The sequence below is a fragment of the Littorina saxatilis genome, linkage group LG1 (assembly GCF_037325665.1).
Source record: "Littorina saxatilis isolate snail1 linkage group LG1, US_GU_Lsax_2.0, whole genome shotgun sequence".
NCBI classification, from domain to species: domain Eukaryota; kingdom Metazoa; phylum Mollusca; class Gastropoda; order Littorinimorpha; family Littorinidae; genus Littorina; species Littorina saxatilis.
In genome coordinates, this window is record NC_090245.1 from 31,902,563 (window position 1) to 31,922,562 (window position 20,000).

Below are 20,000 nucleotides of genomic sequence, written 5' to 3' on the forward strand. Positions count from 1 at the left end.
TGTTTTAATATTTTTGGGGGGAGAAGAATGAAAACAGGGAGGGGGAAGGAGAAGAGGATGGGAGGCTTGGCTGCAAAGGTGAACGCACGGCAGTTACCTATTTTCTGTAAGCTATACTTGAGCCACCAACTTTCTATGACTTACTGCTTGTTGGGAAAGGTAATACCTGTCTCCTGCCAAGTAAAACAAGTCAAAGCTGTGTTTCTCAGTGATTTAACCCAAAAGACCGTTAGTTGCGAGACAAAAATGCCAACAAACGCAGGAGAGGGACTTCAAAAACAGCAAACTGTGATGTAAAGCACAATAGTTGATACGTGAAATAAAAACTGTTGTGACGGAAAAGCGATCAAGTGTGTGTGCGTGTGTGTGTGTGTGTGTGTGTGTGTGTGTGTGTGTGTGTGTGTGTGTGTGTGTGTGTGTGTGTGTGTGTGTGTGTGTGTCTGTCTGTCTGTCTGTCTGTCTGTGTATGTCTGTGCGTGTGTGCCAGTGTGTGTTTATGTGTTCTGTCCATGTGTACGTACGTCCGTAGGTGCAGGCGTGCGTGCGTTCGTGTGTGTGCGTGTGTCTTTGTCTGTGTCTATGATTGTAGTCTTTACTACCCGTTACCCACACTCTTACCGTTCTACCTTAGATAGACCCTCAGAACACCCAGGTAATGAAAGCAGATAATACTGATGTGCAAAACAGATCAGGGGAGATAAAATGCGATCAGTTTCACAGGAAAATATCAAATGCAAATGTTCAAGCACAGTACGGGGCCAAAAAAGAACACTGAATATAAACATATTTCCACGCATTTCATGCTTTAAGGCTCAACGCACTATAAACTAATTTTTTTCTAAAGAAAATCAGGGAATAAAAAAAAATCCAAGTCTTCGACCGTTGATTAGAATCTTTATTTCCGCCCCACCGAAGTTCGCAACGAGGAAGGGAGATAACTCTAAATCGTCTAAACGAGGAAAAAACAGTCCCGCACTCGGTGAAAAAAATAAGGAAGGTGCAAAAATCCCTTTGAAGGGAAAAAAGTAGGCCAGTTCTGGCAGGAGTTATCTACCTTTTCAGCTGAGAGTCCTGAAACTTTTATGAGAGAAGGTAGAAGAACAGCTGGGAGCGTTTCGGAGGGGAGCGAAAAAAAGATAAAAATACAAAAAAATAAGATAAAACAAGAAAAGAAACAATTTTTAGCATTTGAAATGAAACAATTTTCTTAACATATAATGCAGAAAAAGTTGCTTTCGGAATATCACGACTCCTCGAGTGTAATTGATCAAACTCGTTGATTTATTACTGATGTTCTGTTGTGAAAAGGAGGAACAGGCCAACATGTAATTACGGAGGTAGGCTTAACTGGTTCAATAGACCGTGCTTGATATCCGAGCACAATGACAATTACCCCCACCTGTAGTTAAAAAATAATCAGCGAACGAGACGGTCTTGCAGTTTTGCCTTTTAGTCCTGACTTTTTATTCTTCGTGCCCCGCCAAGTCTCTTTTGCCAAGGTTCCACCACCATTGCCCCTTCCCCTATTTACCCTTTCCCTCCTCCTTTGGCCTAAATACAAAACACGAAAAACTTCTGACGCTAAATTACCAGGACGAAAACAACCTACCTGAGCAGCAACCTACACAAACAACACAACAAAGTTCGCCCTCTGTATCTGATCAAGCTCACGTCAAAACAGCGACAGTAACTTACAGGGAGCACCAAAGAACTCTCCACCATTCCGAGGGAGGCATTTCAGACTCAGCAACAGAAGTCTGAAGCGGTTTCATCAAAGGAGGCAGGAAGCAGGCGACAGATAAAGCGCGTGCAATGTGTTCCAGTCAGTAAATAGATGGGTACAGCGCGTGCTGGAATATGTCTAATTAACACAGGGAGGACGGAGGTAACGGACAGACAGTCGAAAGAAAAGATGTAAGGACGTGACACTCAAGAAAACGTGAATGTATACTGAAGCGTCAGTGCGAACATAAATATGCTGCATCTTACTTGCAATCAACTCTGACGAACTAAAACTGCGCTGGCAAATAGACCAAATGTGCATGGGGAACTGACGTCCAAAACAGTCTAACCCAAACCACCGTGCTCAGTTCCACCTTCTGATGTGAACTCTGCATATCATTAAAGGATTATGAAGGAATGATAATAAGTCATTGTGTTTTACGAAGTAGTATACAGTCGTATCCGAAGTGTTTGAAACAGAATCAAACATTTCTCAAAGCAAAAAGGTGATGCTCTTTACTGTTTTTACATTTTGTCAAGTTTTGACTAAATGTTTTAACATAGAGGGGGAATCGAGACGAGGGTCGTGGTGTATGTGTGTCTGTGTGTGTCCGCCTCAACTTTTACAAAAAGCCGGATATGACGTCATCAAATGTATTTATCGAAAACAATTTTTAAAAAAACGCCCGGGGATATCATTCCCAGGAACTCTCATGTCAAATTTCATAAAGATCGATCCAGTAGTTTGGTCTGAATCGCTCTACACACACACACGCACAGACAGACAGACAGACAGACACACACACACACACACACACACACACACACACACACACACACACACACACACACACACACACACACACACACACACACATACACACACACACATACACCACGACCCTCGTGTCGATTACCCCTCTATGTTAAAACATTTAGTCAAAACTTGACTAAATGTAAAAAGGTGATGTGGCTACAAGTTCATTCTTTTTTCACGAGTGCACATTTCCATGGCCTCCGAACCGGTCTTCTGGCACAATAAAAAAGATAAAAAGACAAGTGGATAAAATAAGACGATATAGATGCAAGATTATTCTTGTTCCACGAGTGCACCTGGGCTCCTGGCCAATGAAAGCAGAACAATGTTACATAAGGTGTTGCGCTTACCGGCATACGTACACTGGATTACTCCTCCAGCTGTCAAAATGCAAGGCTACCGAAATACAGAGTAAATTGCGACCTGCGCTCTGTGGGAGGCCGAGAGGAGAGAAAGCTGAATCTTTTACCCTCCCTGATTCTGTAGGTCTTTTTATTATAATGATTTGTGGATGTTTCTATGTTTTGTCTACAATTGAACGTTCCATAAGCAACATTTTCTGGTACATTTTTTAATTCTTCACTTTGGAACGTTACCAGTCTTTCTGTTTCTCGGGAAACTAAATAACTCCACAAACCTTTCAAACATAATTTTCTTGGCGTATTGACTGATCGATAATTTGATTAAATGATTGAATGAGTTGTTGTTGTTGTTGACGTTGTTGTTGTTGTTGTTGTTGTTGTTGTCGTTGATCATGATGATTATGATGATCATGATGATAAATGATGCAAGCGCAGCTATCAATAATCTCAACTGTGATTGGTGTACACAAACTGAACGTTTGTACTTTCTTGGCACAGGTCTGGCTGTTACTATGTATACCGGTAAGTTCAGTGGTGCGATGCTACCTTGGTTTTTTGCCCTAAGGGTTGGATCTACCGCTCAGTGCACGTGTTGGCAAGAGAACAAGAATGCTAACAGCATCAGATACCTGCATCTCGCTGCATGGGACATCGGACCTGGTTTGTGTCACTGTCTTAGACACATCAAAGCGAGATGCAAAGTATTCCCTCGAGTTCTTGGTGATACCGAAGTGCTTGTATAATCTAAACTTTGTTTTACTTCCGCTAACATTTTCTCTCTGCCTGTCCTCCTTTTTGTTGTGTTCCGTAGATGTTTTGCGAATACCTCCAAGCTTTGTTGTTTTACTGTTGTATGCAATCCTTGATTTATCTTCTAGTTCCATCTGATTGTTTTATCAATCAATCAATCAATGAGTCTTATATCGCGCATATTCCGTGGGTACAGTTCTAGGCGCTCTGCAGTGATGCCGTGTGAGATGAAATTTTATACGGCCAGTAGATTGCAGCCATTTCGGCGCACATTTACCTTTCACGGCCTATTATTTCAAGTCAAACGGGTATAGGTAGACAATTATTAACTGTGCCTAAGCAATTTTGCCAGGAAAGACCCTTTTGTCAATCGTGGGATCTTTAACGTGCACACCCAATGTAGTGTACACGGGGGGAGGTTCGGACACCGAAGAGAGTCTGCACACAAAGTTGACTCTGTGAAATAAATTTCCGCCGAACCTGGGATCGAACTCACGCTGACAGCGGCCAACTGAATACAAATCCAGCGCGCTACCAACTGAGCTATATCCCCGCCCCATTTTATATCTACCTTTTGTTTGTTGGCGCTTTTGTTCCTGTTGAAAGTCCGAGTCAAAACAAAACATTTGTGTTTTTACCTGTCAAGGAAAAAAACCCAGACAGTTGGGGAATTAGAAATTTTTTTTGTCAACTACAGGGGGAAAAGCGATGTAAGATCGTCCAAAAACGTCAAGGATGATGATGGTTGTTGATTCATGTACGGAACTGTTTTTAGTTCGATGTCTCGATCTCGGGGGAAGGTAGACCCGACTTTAAGCATTCGGGATGTTATTCCTGTGCATTTTTCACTTCCCCTTGGCTTCATTCCCACAACAACATTTTCTGTTAGTAATCAGAATCATTGCGCACACTTCAGGTAAGCCGGCTCAGATGATTTACTTAAAAGCCAACTACAGCTGTGAAGGGTAAACAGAGAGTGATCTTGAACAGACACGCGTGCCACAAAATGGCAGAAGGTACGTTTTGAATAAAATAAGACTTTTCGTAAGGCGAAAGAATGACAATTTAAGTGTAATAGGTACCAAGTCTTCTCTGATATCCGCCTTTTTTCCTGATTATTTACTTTTCGGATATTTAGTTCTTCAGATTTTTGTGTTATGCATGGCATTTGTACAACAAACAAGATTGGTACAGCGCACCACGTGATTATCTTAACATACCCAGTATTTTATTCCAAAGAGATAACATATTAACTGCATCCCGAAACTAAAACAATAACAGGATGGAAGAATAGAAATGTGCTTGATTGCTTGCTTGCTTGCTTGATTGCTTGATTGATTGATCGAGTCGGTGAGTCATTGTATAATGGATGGACTGAATGGTACCTATTTCCTTCCTAATGAGTCTTGGCCGTTTTAATCCCTTTCAACATCGGTGACTCACCCAGAGCTAACACGGGTTCTTTCTTTTCTCCTAACACTTGAGGAATCGTCACAACCTTGAACGCCGGCAGCACATTGACAATGACATCATGATTCATGACAAAATCTAGCAAGGATGAGTCATGCATCCTACCAACAATAAAAGTCACACAGTACCAAACAAATCGCAACTAAATGCGTCAGCTTCCCATGATCACGTGCACTTCATTCCATCATTGCGTCATAGAAACGCTTCCTTCTGCACTGAGAAATAGACGAGGAAGAAGTAGGAGAAGAAGAGAGGGTGGGGGAGATGACTCCATTACGTCACAGAAACGGCTCTCTATTAAGAACAAGACGCGACAAGGAAGAAAACTGATAGGACAAGGAAGGAAAAGAGGGGGGGGGATAAATATAATACTAACAGACACAGTTCTGCACTGGGAAGAATAGAAGGAAACAGGAAAGGAAGGGAAAGATAAATCTTGTACGTCACAGAAATACTTATATTCTGAGAAGTAAGGAAGTATGAGTAGAAGAAGAAGAAGAGGTAGAAGTGAATGTTCGCAACAGAAACAGCAGTAAGACGGAGAGAAAATGACGAAGAGAATGAAAGGAGGAAGGCGGGGGGGGGGGGAGGGGGGGAGGAGGGGGGGTCAATCTATCACGTCATAGAAACGGTTTTGCACTGCCGAACAAGAAAAAGAAGAAGAAAAAGCGGGGCAGGCGAGGTGGCGGAGGCGCTAAATATATTACTTCACAGAAATGGCTGTGCACTAGTAACAAAAGGAAGCAAAAGAAGGAGAAGAGTCAGTGAAAGTGAATCTGGCACACGGTGCTAAAAAGCAGAATGTAGGACACACACACAACGCCCTTGTAGACAAAAGGATGTGCCGCCAACCTGCATGTGATTATCTGTACCTGTCGGAATAGGAAGGGGTGTCTGGGGTAAACATGGCGGATTGCACGTGCATTTTTGCACTGCTAGCGACACCTCACTCTCTGCCATTATAAACACACAATGCTGATCGTTAGAGATTGAGACAGACGGGAATTGAGACAGATGGGAATAACTAAGATCGATCATGATTGTTTTAGGCACCTACTGCAAGATTCGCACTCGAAGTCGGCCAGTTCATCTTTTCACAAGAAGAAAAAGAAGACGAAGAAACAATATTAACTTAATGGTTTTAGCATTTTGAACGGGGAAAATCTAACCAAGAAATATACAACTTAATGAATCTACAACGAACGTGAAAACGGTTCCCATGCATCAAGTTATTACTATCAATGATAAAATAAACAGAGAAGAAGTGCGGAACGGAATTGGCGAACACAAGAGAGTTAACCAGTCAATTCGACAACGACTATATGAATGAATACTGAAATAGAGTGATCATCTCTTCGTCGAAAATTGCTCTGGGCTAAATAAAGCAGGAATGGTGGGTCCTTTACGACCATTTTTTTTAATTTGTATTATTATTGAAGGCGTTCAATGTAAAACGTATAGTGTCACAAGAACACAGGCTTCAGGGTCTCTTTGACACGTATAGGTAAGCTCCTCGGGAATCACACAAAATAAGTACGAACTCCTTAAAACTACATCATCCTGTGTAGTTTACATTACGCTATTGTCCACATCACAGACGTTCTCGTCGGATCCGACGTACTACTCAAAGATTGTCCACGTGTTAGTTTACCATTTGTATCGTTTGAAACACGTTCAGCAGTTCTTATTTGTGGTGCTTGAGTATTTTTACAATTTTCAGACCCCCCCCCAAAACACTCTCTTTTTTTTTTAAATTCGCATTGCTTGAAGAGGAAACAACAAAAGTTTTTATGAGACTGTGGGTCGTACATGACCCAGGAATTAGGTGAAGGCTGAACAAACAAAAATAAAACACACACAGAACAGACCCTGACGTTCCTGACTACTTTCAACAATGCCCAAATCCACAAGAATTAGGCAGACATTTGAGACCAAAGATAAAACCTTTACATCCAACAGGTTTCCTCGGGTGAAAAAAATGGGAGCACCTGGGGGAGCGCGAGCAGGTGATTCTACTTTCGCCAGTCCCAGACATGCTGGACGGTGCCAGAAGAGCTGCAGGCAAAACACAGGTAATGCCAGAGTGGCAGGTAACCTTTCGCCAGGTATTGAGTCACATGTGTGTTTGCCACCACAATGTCATCCCGTGGTGATACCTGTTTGTGTTCTCAGTTAACGTGTGTGGTTCCAACCCGAAATAAAGACTAATTGTTTATGCCGGGATACAAACAGACGGACAGAGAAGCAGGCGCACAGGCAGACACACATTGGCAGAGAGCAGGAGTGGTTGGGGGGCTGGGCAGATGTTTGCTTGTGTTTATCAAATGCATCCGAACGTATCCGTCTCTTAAACCAACCTGAAATCCACATTACCTTACAGCAAAGCCAAGCGCTTTTAAAATACACGAGTAGCCCGAGCCTCTCTAATTTTGTTCAAGCAAGTAAAAAATGTTTTAAAACGGTAGCAACTGTCAATCTGCTGCATGTAACCGACGTTGACAATGGAGAAGATCCACGGTAAGCATTGAGAGAAAAACATCATGTTCAGTTTCCTTCAGTCAACAACATGAAAAATGTAAGGCAAACCATTATTAGTAAACGGTTAAAAAAAAAAAGACAGACAGTGATGACGAAACTTCAAAAATAAACAGATAATCGAACAAAAATGAAAACAAAACAAAACTCACCTAACATCCTTATAGACATTTTGTTTGCTTGGAAAAAAGAAACTGTCTTTCAAGTGACAAACATAACGTTGAAAGTGTAGACAGTTCACTCTTATTCCAGGTACGTCCTCGAACGGATAGGTTTTCGAGTTCACATACAGCGTTGAGAATTCAGACACTAAACTAAAACAGTTTCTAGAAGACTACACGTAAGCGTTTCAGAAGACAGGCTTCCTTCAAACTGAAACTAAAATCATGAGAAACAATTTGAGCAGAACAGGAGACCGCACGAAAAGATAAATCCGCTCTGGAAGCGAGGCAAACTTCAGGTTAACGTAAACAAACACCCCCTTGAGTCGAAATGATTTCTTTTGTGAGTAAAGTGGAATATAGCGGCGCCGGGCTCAGAAGCAAACGAGAATCCGAAATGCGTTCTCGAGAAGCAGACGACCTAAGTAACCAATGGTAACAGCTAGGAGCTGGGCAAGGGCCAACAATCCACGACGCTGCTTTCTGCAAACAGTTATTATCTGACCTTGCCCTGCACTACACATAAAAACTGGAAGCTGTACCCTAATGCATCCCGACTTCCCTCCCCGCACTCCATGACGCAAGCCTAATTACGACTGATTGCGCAAAGGCAGTTTATTAATTAACTCAGGTACCCTCCACCGAGCCTGCACGTTCGCTTTCTGCTCGCAGTGCTGAGGTATAGATGGTGCAGTACGGGAACTGGTCCAAAGTTTTGCCGACTCTGACAGTAGTGAGAGGGAGTGTCGAGTTACTCGCGCAGCTGTCTCGTGCATCATTATGACTGAGTTCTTTTCTAATTTCTACTCAAAGAACGGGGAGCGTTATAAGGGGTATCTCCCACTTAAAAATGTCTTTGCTGTTTTGCACGGCTGGGTAATCATCAAGTTTGCTTGTCTGTTTGTTTTGCTGCTGATATTTCTCTACCTTTAATTTGGGATGACTCCTTATTTAGGGCACATGCACTTATCAGACACACACACAAACATGTAGAAATGAGAGCAATGAAAAGGGGTACAAAGAAAAACAAATTGAAAAAAAAGGCGCCTTGGTTTTTGTAACATTGACGTGAACTCTTGTCGAAAGGGGCGATAACTAAGTGTTCATTCTTATTTTCAAATTACCCCCGGCAACATGCTGTGATCTAAATGGATTTATAATCGAAAATTCCGGCAGGCTCAACAGGTGAGATGAAAAGAGACCAACACTACTAACACCTAATTCTGACGCTTCAGGTGTTCGCGGCACTAAAAGGCCGACGCACTAAAGAGTTAATTACAGCAGCAGATTTTCATTTTGAAACTGGTGCATGGTCATATTAATAGATGAATTAGCCACTGGATGTTAAAGAAAGCCCTTCAAAAACTGACAGGAACGCGTATGATGGAGAAAATGTGTGCATGTGGGAGAACGTCAAGGCTTTGCCCAAAGTTGTGTTCGCGAAAGGTTTGTAAAGTCTTTTTACCAAATATTCAGTGCCAAAGCTTCGTGCGGTGAGTTTCGTGAAGTAGACTTCACAAAGTCGACTTTGCCCAGTTAATATCAGGCTTTGGTCAAAAATATTCCTCTGATAGACCGTCGCCGTCCCTTCCATTTCATTGTTTTGAGAGAGAAAAACCTGAAGATTAACAAATAAATGTGTATTCAGAAAAACTCGCAAACATTTGGCATTACGTCCTTTAAAGTCTATGCAGACATTCAAAGCTGAATGCCAAAAGCTGTGAATGAACAAAAACCAAAGACATTTGTTAATTATAACCTAGATTCACCTGACGAAATGAAAACACCGCGTGATTCATTACACACTTGTGAGAGTAAATTAGGCCTACTGGCGATTCACACTCATAGGAGTCGACTTCCTTGGAAATTTTTCCTTCACTCAATAGACAATTACATCTTTATTAGTGGTCGGGATAATCTACCTATATAGCCCCGGCTGAGGTTCGTCGAAACACAGAATGAATATTAAAATGTCCCCTCTTCTTTCAGTGTATAAGATCAGTTTCAGGAGAAATAACGACGAAGCGCACTGCACGCCCAGACTGACCATGGGAACTCATTCAAAAGCAGAACGTATACAGAAATAGAGGAAAAAGCCCATATCTACTTTTCCGAAACTTCAAAGTTTCTTGACCTGAAATCATTCCTCCGACCATCGGCATTGAAATCAGTGTAACATGGATGGGAAACAAAACAAAGATAACAAGGGGAAACAGCCGGAAAAAAACGACATTTATCTAGGTATCCTTAATCCGACGAGAAAGGATAATTGGAACAAGACAGAACGAGCTAGGGGGTAGCCTCAAAGGAAGGGAAATCACGGCACACAAGAAAATCAAAGGTGGCATTGCGAAGGTCAAGGTGATTATAGGGAGGTCAAAGACGTCGGGTCGGGTCGGGTTGCGTCAGATCGGGTCGGGTCACCAAACACTCTGATGTTTACCTCGCATAGTATCCATGCCAACCACAGGACAAAGTCGCAGATGAGGACCGTGATCGCCCAGGACGTGAGACTGAAGGACAGTCCATCACCTTCTTCGCTCATATTTCACCTTACAAAGTCCAGACACTACCATGCCTCCATCTTATGTGTCTACATCACCACTTTTGCCTAAGATAATTCAAACAAAGCCAAAATTGTGTCCTTTCAGTATTTTTTTCAAATCGACGTTTTTAGCAACTCGCTGTCTGAACTACTCTATGCTTCTGTTTCAGCTGGACACTTAGTCGACATCTGTGCAAAGTTTGAGAAAACTGGATCCACGGGTTCTACAAAATCTTCTCACGTCGAAACGAACCACAGACACCATCTTCCGCCACTCTCGCAGATGTATGAGTACCTCTTAACTCGCCCTACCTGGTTTTCTGCCTATGAGGCAAATAATTGACCCATGGCTGAAAGGGCAAAGAAAGCGCCGTTGTTGACAAGGCAATGCCGTTAAAATATCACAACAACACCTTCCAGGTAGCAGCAGAAGCAACAACAGTATCACATCTAGCCAATCTCTTGATGCAACAGGTAAAAGAACAGATGGGAGTCTGGTGGTGTCACGGATTTGCTACTGTCTGTCAGAATACAATAAAATCACCAAGAGCAACACGCCGGCCTGAAAGAACAAAGTCAAGATCAAACCTGGTGTGTTGTGCACAGGCAACATTTAGGTCATCACGTCAGTGCTACAATGTGTACGCACGTGCAGAAAATGAAAGACCAGACTACACAACGAAAAGCATGTAGCTTACACATTCCTAGGCAGACACATTCTCACGGGTGTAGACAGGTAGTTTGCTCTCAGAATATCGCGGAAGGACGAACAGGACATTACCTACCCCGCTGCATATACTGTTTTCCTTCTACATGTTCTCATGAAGCAGACAAAATTAATCCTCGGCGAAATTGATCCTGGCGCGAAACAATTCTTCAGACATCGGCAAAACAAAGGCGAAGAACAAATGCCATGATGTATGAACGGACAACAGAGTTGGTCGACTGCTGTTGGAACCTGTTGAAAGACAATGTGATATATTCTCCTAGCATCAGTGACCTTTTGTCTTTGCTACTCTGCACTTCTTCGCTTGTGAAGCTGCCCGGGAGGTCATTAGAGCGTAAGGCACGTCTTACCGTATGCCAGTAATTGCATGGAGGTTTCTTGGTTCTGTAATGATTCGACCTTCAATCGTTTCCAGCTGAGCAGGTTATGAAGGTAGTCGAGGAACCTGGCACAACAGGGAATCGTGTATGATACAGAATAGTACTGCGGGTTTCGATGCTGTAGTATTCTCACATCATAACGCGTATGTTTTGTTAAGCACAGCCACACCTTTCAAAAAGAGGGGGAAAATCTGCAATAGTACGAAGCAAAATATGATACCATCAAACCAGACATTTACTATACTCTCTCAGTTCCAATTGAATTTCTTCTTTAAAGATAGGGTTCTCACGGTTCGACTGAAGAGAAAAATCTTGATTCAAGCCTCTCTATTAAACATATTCTCCAGCTATCAACAATACCTACCATGGTAATTCATCATTTGCAGCATTTAGCATTTCCCTCCACTGTCTACCCTGAGGCAACACGGGTGCATCAGATTGTTTTTGTCACCAGGACTGAGGTGTCTGAGAAAGTTAGCACTCCGACGGGAGCCAGCCGCGGGATCGGACTGGATCGGCTGGCTCCCGTTCAGGTGCCTGAGAAAGTTACCACTCCGACGGGAGCCAGCCGCGAGGTCGGATTGGATCGGCTGGCTCCCGTTGAGGTGGTAACTTTCTCGTGCGTCTCAGTCCTGGTACTCTAATGACCAAAGGAGCCACATCGTTTGAAGCTTTAGAAGCAATCGGAACTTAAAGAAGTCGTAGTGTTGATAGAAAGGAACTCCGAATGGTTGAACATTGCATGAATAAGAATTCACGGTGCATGTGTTCATAGCAACAAACGCCGAAAAATAAACTACGTACTGCACCAATCAGCCAATCCTGCAGGACCGTGCAGTGTATGTTTTGCTTTCTCCTCCGCCGTACACCACGTGCAAGATGATGTGTGCTACACGTACTGTCGACAGCGAGGTGATTAAGCTTGGCATGTCCCGAAACACGAATGTACTTTGGTCAGACGTTTCTAACAGCCTGGTCATCACTGCCCCGAGGCCACCGGGGTGCCCGTGCCAAGAAAAACATATTCTACTTCTCAACATTAGTCATTCACACGGTCAGTGTCCAAACTGCGATAAAACCCTTCAAGCAGAAATGGGACAGCTTGAAGTAGAAAGGTAGATTTTATTCAAAGACTAATGCATCGATGAAAAATCGGGTTTTTCTATATTCTATATGTTGACGCCAGAGGCCAACTAACTTTAACTCATAGTTGGGCGTCTCGACGAGACTAAAAATATTTTGTGCATGCAATCGCAAAACATAATAAGAAGTCTGACTAAAAACTGTAATATGTATTTTTGACCAAAGTAATTATGACATTTGACACACATTTCAAGTAGACAGCCATTGTTTCAACTCGACCGTTTATGCGGTTTGTATAATAATGGCTAGCTCAATCTGTGTCAAACTGAAATGTCATACTTTGGTCGAAATGCGGATAACGCATAAAGTTCTAAACAAGAGCCCAAAAACGTTGTACAAATAATAAATCTTCGACAGTGCGGCGAGAAACCGGTTTTAAAAAAATAACAAATAGACTCCATAAAAAAAAATTGGTTTAAAATATTCAAAATAAAAGGAAACGTTTTCTGTAAGTGTTTGAAATTAAATGAATTTTTTTTACTTTTGATGATGAACTGGTTTGTTTATTCACATAGGATTTGGCGATCGGTTTATCAATTGATTGATCGATTGATTAAATGTGCAAAGTAGATCACCACTCACATGTTCTGCTGGAAAATGCCTTGCGTAATTGGACCCAGCCTCGCCCTTTCTCTTGTATTTCCCTTGCAGGCGTGCCTGAACTCATTCTGTGCATGATAATACATTGTATGTAGCATCTAAAGAGAAAAACGGTTTCCCTCTTTGTTTTTAATCCAAACCAAATCCGCGCCGCTTGCACAATCTAATAAAAACCGAAAACAATTTCCTGCTAGCTTTGATAAAAACAGTAATTACGGAATCACCTGTATATATCTGCCTCAAAGGCAAGTGAAGATGTAATACAAAACAGTACATCAAAAGCATCAAAGAACTCGCACATACGGCCAACGAAAACAACTTAAGGTGTAGACAACATAGGCGCACGTGCAAACCGGGTCCAAATACGAAATCAAAAGACCAACGATGCAACAATTATATGTTGTGAACACAAGGGGAGAGTGAAGGTTCTTCTGAAGTGTTTGATTATCGAGCAAAAACAGGGGTAGTTAACACTGGTTTGGGGTGTTTTTCATTTCCTCACGGTACATCCAATATCTTCCACGCCCGGAAGTTTGGCAGATTTTGTTCTGTTGTGCGTACACAATAATTAGCGGCGTGGGCCAAATACTGCAGCTGGTCGGATTTAATTGTTTGCTTAATCACTTGGTTACTTGGCGTTTCTCCATCTTCTTTATTTTGCCTTTCCTTCATTACCATAATCATCAACGTTGTCGTCACCATTGTCGTTGTAAGTCAGCATTATAAGTTTTATGTGAAACCTTGAGGAAAGGCATGGTGGATTAATTTTCAATCTCGCTTGACAAAGTAAAGGTCAGATTTTACAAATTTGCAAAGAAAACAAGCATATACACAGGGAACAAAACTGCCACACAAAAATGTCAGACCAGAAAAATATCAATTCTAAACATTGCAAATTTGACCGTCGAATATAGCTTCAAATTCCTGAATCAGCGAGGCAAGGCTTTGAAGTTATCATGACAAGTAGACTTCTCGGTCAACTCGACACGAACACTTCACGTGCCAGTTCTGTACGTGAAGTACGTGGAGCCAGATGACCTTTCAACTGTCTGTCGGCAAGACGTCCCTGACACCTGAGCTTTTGCAGGTAGGTAGGTAGGTATCCGGGTTAATTCTGATGACGTGAAAATGTCACAGGGGTCAGCCTTATGGTACAAGTCTGCACGTTTATCTGACTGAATTCCTAAATGTTCAACCCAGAAAGGTTCAAATTACCCATTTCTGTTCGTTTCCATAGCCCCTCCTCGCGAGCATGGCAAAGTAGTGTCTTTATAGTGTGAACATGAACAGATCAATATAAAACAATGGACACTTTTTAGTTTTAACTTTATCTGCACACACAATTACAACAAGTCGCGTAAGGCGAAATTACTACATTTAGTCAAGCTGTGGGACTCACAGAATGAAACTGAACGTAGTCCGCCGCGAGTGCAAAACGCAGTGAAAGTGACGAGCCTGTTTGGCGCGGCAGCGGTTGCGCTGTGCTTCATAGCACGCTTTACTGTACCTCTCTTCGTTTTAACTTTCTGAGCGTGTTTTTAATCCAAACATATCATATCTATATGTTTTTGGAATCAGGAACCGACAAGGAATAAGATGAAATAGTTTTTAAATCGATTTCGGAAATTTAATTTTGATCATAATTTTTATATTTTTAATTTTCAGAGATTGTTTTTAATCCAAATATAACATATGTATATGTTTTTGGAATCAGAAAATGACGAAGAATAAGATGAAATTGTTTTTGGATCGTTTAATAAAAAAAATAATTTTACTTACAAGTTTCCGATTTTTAATGACCAAACTCACTCATTAGTTTTTAAGCCACCAAGCTGAAATGCAATACCAAACCTCGACCTTTGTCGAAGATTGCTTTGCCAAAATTTTAATCAATTTAATTAAAAAATGAGGGTGTGACAGTGCCGCCTCAACTTTTACAAAAAGCCGGATATGACGTCATCAAAGGTATTTATCGAAAAAGGGAAAAAAACGTCTGGGGATATCATATCCAGGAACTCTCATGTCAAATTTCATAAAGATCGGCCCAGTTGTTTAGTCTGAATCGCTCTACACACACACACAGACACACAAACACACAGACACACACACATACACCACGACCCTCGTCTCGATTCCCCCCTCTATGTTAAAACATTTAGTCAAAACTTGACTAAATGTAAAAATAAAATAAAAAGCAAGGGAAGAGCGTGATCCTGTAGAAATGCACCACTCCGCAGTATTATCGAATTCAGATTGAAGAGATAGACAAATAACAGCAATACTAAAGCCAATTGTATAACGGACTGAAAAAGCAACCCCAACAGTTGTTGTTGTTGTTGTTGTTGTTGTGTTGTGCTGTTGTTGTTGTTGTTGTTGTTGTTGTTGTTGTTGTTGTTGTTGTTGTTGTTGTTGACCATACCCGCACTTAACACTCGCGGGGTCACTTGGCACAAATAATTAGGTGATTGTCATGCACATGAGAAGATTAAGTGCACGACCTATAGTGATTACGTGGCTCAGTCGGGCATGCCTACGTTACGTAGCTCTACGCCTGGACATCATCACCTTCGAAAATTGGAGGCAATCAGTGACCGCAAATCGACCTTGACAAACTGGGTCAGTCTCGCTCACCTGACGTTGAGGTTAGACAAGATGTCCAGGTGATGAGAGATACAGGAGGTCAGTTGTGCTCCATGCCAGACTTTGTTGAGTCTACCGAATTCATGGAACAATAAAACTGCATCTGGATCCACATGGGTTGCTGGTATTGGTTATAAGGCTCATCAAAATAGTACCAGCTGCTGGAACGCCAAGGGCCGTGAAACTCATCGTGAAATGCAAGCGGTACGTGGGAATTCTGAAGAATGTTATTCGCTTTGCTTTCAGTAGTCATCATGTTTTATTGTTTGCTTTAAAGGAAACTACAACCTTTGGTAAGTCACTACAACAGAAGACCTGAATCGTGTCCAACAAGAACTTAAATCTTACTGAAGACGGTGTATGAACTGAACCAGGCTTTATGTTCCGTGTACCTGAATCTTTAGTTGGCTTTGCAGATGATTATGTTTGAAGAATGACTCTGCTCCAAACTGTCTTCTAACGGTATTTGTCCCACTTTCCTGTTGCACGCATGTAAATCATCCAAGAAAGACACATTCGTGGTACTCTGGGCAATAACATATTCTCAATTCTGCATTCAAGTTGCAAGTCCCAAGCTTGACAATAACCAATGTCAGCCCTGCACGAGAGAAAAAAAAATCGAAATGTTTACTGGGAAGAAACCTTACGTTCATGTTGCATCGCTTCGACATAAAGTCAGTGCAGTCTATTCGTGACGACATGGGCAATGAACACGTATAGCTCAAATTGAATTTAAGCCACGCCCCCTTGGAAGACTTCAAGAGGTTCTTTTATCAGTGTCAGGCGTCACAAGCTCTGATTAACCGGACTCTGCGGATATAATGATGCTCAGACCGTTAAGTGCTGCCTTGTAGGGGCGAGATAAGCTCACTGCCTTGAACGATATGCTGAGATCTTTACCCTGAAAGTCTAGACCATGTAGGAGAGCATTAGAAGATGCGTTCCTTTGGAAGAGTGTGCACGTTGATGATGGCTATCTTTGCATTTTTCCGGGGTAGTTGTTTTATTTCGTCCAGGCCTTAGACTGTAACTGTAATACCTCTACTGCTACTGTGACTCATTATGATGATGAACAATAACAATGATAAAGAAATATTGGATGTCTAGGTAAAAGACGAAACCAATATTCGCAAACATCTACAGGCAATCGGGAAACTCAAACATTTTCTGTTTGGGTTGTTGTTATAATTTAGTTTTTGTTTTAATTTGTTTGTCTGTCTGTCTGTCTGTTTGTGGGTTTGTTTCTTTGTATGTTTCAATTGTTTGTTTGTTTTTTTAAATTTTAACATTCTCACATGGAAAAGATAGATGCTCTTAGATCATAGATGACAATTCCAAACTTCTCCAAACAAATGCCGTGCGCCACAAAATCTAGACCAGTCAAAAAGCCTCATTAACTCTTGGCGCTGCTTTCATCCTCTCAGCCTCCCACTCGAGCATTTTCCACAGTCCAGTCTGGCCACTCATTTCCTGCATCAGTCTCTGCCTGCATCAGCAGGGGGTACTGGGGGATTCAGTCTGACTAACGTTCAGGTAAATCACGCCCACTGCTAACCGGCTGACCTCAGGTAAAACCGGCTGAGGCCGGGAAGCCGCTTCTATCACTTGGAAGGAAGTCAAAACAATCACAGCGTATGGGCCGTTGTCTTGCTTTGATAGCAAGAGTTGAGTTGTATTATGTATACTGTGTGATAGGTATAAGTGTTTTCGTATTCATGGTGACGATAGCGGTGATGGCTTATTTCCTGTTTCTTAAAGTGTTGTTAGTTAATTTCAGCTCACCTACGCAGGCTACTGACTCAAGTATTGCCCTTTTACTCTATCTCTCCCTGTAAAAGGTTCTGATTAGTTTCTTTTCTTTTTAAGGGCTTACAATTATAGCATGCACTTCCTTAAATAATTTGCATCTGTACGTTCACGCGTCTCCCCTTTACTGTATGTTATGAATGAATTAATGAATATTTTTTTCTTTTAAAAAAAGCACATAAAATAAAACATGTCAATCAAAAGCAAAAGATTTGTTTCTTTTCTAAATGACGCTGTATTACTTTGATCTAAAATGCTAATTATCCCTTATCAGTTAAAATCAAGACTTCCAAATCTCGTTCATTGCCTAGGGTCAACTGCGAAATCCAAGGGTCAGCTGCGTGGTGTGTGGTCTATCTTTATTTTGTACTCATCTGAAGGCAGTTAATGATCATCCCAAATACGCAGCAGCTGTTTCAGTCCCAGAAAGAATTTCAATCTATATTCTAAATTAGGATGCCTTTTAACCTGCGTCCTCGCAAGTACAACTAACCTCAAAGGTAGTAAGTATCTTCCCTTATAAGCATGATACAAATTAGAGAGAACTTTTAACAACAGAGAGAACTTTAAACACTGATTGTATATATGATAACGAAGAACTCCTGCCACTTTTTGGTATTTTCGTGTTTGGTCTCATTCCCATGAACAAAACATAAACACTTTCGGGTGAAACTTTTTGTTTCCTAGCCTCCAAGCTATTATACCTAAAACCTATGATTATTTGAAAACATATTTCAAAACACAAGAAGACAGTCAATAGTTTACTTCCTTGGAAAAGATTTAACTTACGAACGAATACTCCTATAATATGAGAGAAAAAAATGTAAGGACATTTGCAGAAATTGTGATGTCTACGAAATACAACTGAATGCCAATTGAGTTATTTGTGCAGGATGAAGCAAATAGTCATACAATTAAGTCTGAGATTAGCATTGCAATTGATTTCGTTACATGATCCAGCTGATTAGTCATCACCTCCACTAATCAACAGTGCAGCCGTTGTAGCTTTACAGTAGACTGTTTTTTGGTGTTTTCGTTTCTTGTTTGTTGGTTGGTTGGTTGGTTTATAAATCATGTTTGCTGATTTAAAATCATAATGTCAAGTAATCTTTACTTGAAACATTACTTGTATTTAGTGAATATGTTATTGCAAAGAGAATAAAACAAATAATAGACCCCACTACAATCTGGTTTTCTTACGTTCGTGTGTGTGTGTGTGTGTGTGTGTGTGTGTGTGTGTGTGTGTGTGTGTGTGTGTGTATGTGTGTGTGAGTGTGTGTGTGTGTGTGTTTGTGTGTGAGTGTGTTTGTGTGTGTGTGTGTGTGTGTTTGTGTGTGAGTGTGTTTGTGTGTGTGTCTGTGTCTGTGTGTGTCTGTGTGTGCCTCGTGTGTGTGTGCGTCTCTCTCTCTCTCTCTCTCTCTCTCTCTCTCTCTCTCTCTCTCTCTCTCTCTCTCTCTCTCTCTCTCTCTCTCTCTCTCTCTCTCTCTCTTCGGTGTTTCTGTCTACAGGTAAACATCAAAACACCACCCACGCGGTAATCACTGAACCGAATCACGCACCTACAACCAGAGATAAAAACCCATACAAAAATCCTTCACGTGCATCACGCTCCACCTGACCAGAGAAAAAAAGCGAACGCGGAAGTCAAAAATGATGAGGTAGAAATCGCTTCCAGAGAAAACGCAAAGAGCAGTAAACTTCCACACCTGTTCCTGCTCTTCATCATACGCCGCCCACGTCTGACCTCTGCGTCAGATATAGCCACTATCTGCGGAATAGTACCTGCTACCTGCGTAACGGGTGATCGCAATGCCATCAAAACACCATCAGAACTGGTCAATGAAAATCGTGTGCAAAATCCTTACCTCTCATGCGCTGTGAAAATGTCCACCTCAACCTGACAGCGTCGAATTCGAAAATGTGTTCTTGTCAGCTGAACAGATTGTTTTCCGCTCCGAAAATCGACAGCAGAAGCAAGCAGACGTATCAAAAGTTTTGGAAGAAGAGCAGACGACCGCGTGACCAATGCGCGTGCGAGCCTCGATCTCAAAACGAAATCAGCCTCGATCTAGCTACCGGTGTGTTTGTTGTCGGGTGCTTCTGGTTCGCCGAGTTTCTTATCCTCCTTGGAAAGGTTTGGGGAACCGAGAAGAGCAGGGGAGATAAGTATTTCACAGCGCAGAAAAAGAAAAAAAAACTAGTGATGTAAAAGAAGCACTGAGTCTCAGAAGAGCTAGTGTGGGGGCAGGATGTCTGCTTTCTTTGCTGACGAAATGCCAAAAGAATGAGGTGAGCCAAAATAACCAGCTGGGTCATCATCGGTACAGCATCTCGATTTTCAA

At 41.8% G+C, this 20,000-nt stretch overlaps 1 protein-coding gene across 15 annotated transcripts in view; it reads right to left on the reverse strand.

The window, feature by feature from the left end:
• The window catches only part of LOC138966930 (FH1/FH2 domain-containing protein 3-like), a 172,747-nt gene that overhangs the window by 99,504 nt on the left and 53,243 nt on the right, over positions 1 to 20,000 (reverse strand). Inside the window, exon 1 of one of the 15 annotated variants that reach the window (XM_070339390.1) lies at positions 19,524 to 19,704. The exons of 13 other annotated variants lie outside the window; for them this stretch is intronic. The gene's annotated coding sequence lies outside the window, so the exon portion shown is untranslated. Of the gene's footprint in view, positions 1 to 7,808; positions 8,175 to 19,523; positions 19,705 to 20,000 lie in introns of those variants that run through there. One more of the 15 variants, XM_070339397.1, reaches the window with a different exon arrangement.